Source organism: Parus major, chromosome 20 (genome assembly GCF_001522545.3).
Source record: "Parus major isolate Abel chromosome 20, Parus_major1.1, whole genome shotgun sequence".
Classification (NCBI taxonomy): Eukaryota; Metazoa; Chordata; class Aves; order Passeriformes; family Paridae; genus Parus; species Parus major.
In genome coordinates this window covers 9,759,115-9,760,895 of record NC_031788.1, presented here as the reverse complement: position 1 = coordinate 9,760,895, position 1,781 = coordinate 9,759,115, and the positions used below count along the sequence as shown (strand labels likewise).

At 41.2% G+C, this 1,781-nt stretch overlaps 1 long non-coding RNA gene across 1 annotated transcript; it reads right to left on the bottom strand.

The window, feature by feature from the left end:
- On the bottom strand, window positions 1-1,781 carry LOC117245338. Its single transcript, XR_004499964.1, has 2 exons — window positions 1,680-1,781; window positions 1-1,187 (listed from the first exon to the last, which is right to left on the bottom strand). It is a non-coding gene; the product is annotated as an uncharacterized LOC117245338 (long non-coding RNA).

Sequence of the window (1,781 nt, the reverse complement as noted above, 5' to 3'; positions counted from 1 at the left end):
TTTTTTTTTTCCATGGTTGATTAGTCCAACATACGTACAGGGAAGCTGCCTCCCTAGGGATGCCTCAACACAAACAGCCATAAATAAATTAACTAAAATCCAAACAGCCCTTAACCTGCTTAAAGTAATGTTTGCAGCAGAGGTATATTTATCTCTGTGATTTACTCAGAGTGACAGCAATTAAACAAAACAGGAGCTGGGAATAGACAGCTCTCCATAACATCCAACTGGAAAACAGAACTGCTGCCAAATCTAGTGGAACTAGATTATCTCAGTCCTCTAGGTAGGCTTTCAGCTGCCTCCAACAACAGCATGTGCTTTGGGAAAATAAACTATATCCCACAGAGCTGTCCCATGTTCTCTTCTGTAGGGAGCACTGGAGACAGCTCTGCTCCAAAAACTCAAAACACACACGGAGGAAAAGGAGACTTAGCCTTTTTTACCCCTCCCCTGAGTCTCAGTCTCGGTGCAGAGAACCATGAGCAGTGCCAGGGGAGCACTTTTGCCTCTCGTTCCCTCCCAGGCCTGGCAGGGCTGTGCCTGTTTGACACCTGGAGCAGGGCTGATGTTCTCAGAGCTGTGAACTCTGCCCATGGTGACAGGAGCAGCAGTGACCTCCTAACCCAGGCTCTGATCACAACAGGCTCACAGCTCAGACACACTGAGACAGCTTTCTAGCACTGTGAACTTCATTAGAATGTCAAGGCTTAGAAAGAAAAATCAGTATTAGGAGACATCTACAAACTCCTACCAAGCTCCCAGGTGTTTTCAGGAGTTTCAGGCTCTTGTCTGAGCAGCAGAATTTTGGCCAAAGACACTAAAATAGCCCCAGTTAAATCAGATGTCTTTAGGATGCCACTGCCAAGTCCTCATAAGTAACAGCAAAGAATTTCACGACTTGGTGCAATGTAACCATGTAAGGGCAACTCTGTCCATCTTGTACAGTACAAGTACAGTTCATTCCCTTTCATGGCCCTCAAACATCTGAACTATTCCTGTTCCAGGAAAACAAAGAACATTTTACATCACAATACTAGAAAATGCAACTGAAAGTGGATTTTTAAAGGGACACATGTTCTCCCTTGATAGGATTCTGCAGAAATTTTGGTAGGACTCACATGCAGTCTTGCTGGTGATGATGGTGTGAACTTCAGGAAGCCTTTAGCACAGCAATAATCCATTCCCAACTGAATTGTTTCAGGATATGGCACCATTAACATTTCATATTTTGAAAAGAAATTAATGACAGAATAATTTGTTTCAATTTTTTTTTTAAATTCCAAAAACCAAATGGCAACAATCAGTGTTACAAAGCACAGTACATTTTAAATTACAACATAATCCTTAAATACTCAAACCAGAAGTGAGAATTTAGGTCAGCTGTGTACTAATGGGGTTGTACTGCTTAAAAAGACATCTGAGAGACCTCAATTTCGTCCTGAACTTTTAAGCTGTCAGTACACTGTGCCTTATGGAGGAATTCCACTGAAATCCACAAGGATGAACATAGTCTCAGGGGATTAGGAACAAGTCAACAATATTTAAACTCTTTGGTAAACCAGGCATTTATCAGCAGCAAACAGTTAAGGGTTTTATTTAAAGTTCTACCCTAATGCCAAGGCAGAAGCAGCTAATTTAAGATATGCCAGAAAAAAGTATCAAGTCCAATTAAAACTTACCTCCTCTTACTGTGTACAAAGGAAAGGAATAAGGATTGGACATAAGCCAAGCTGAAATCTCTCTGGTTTGAAGACTGTATTTTTCTTTCCAGAAAATGTTTT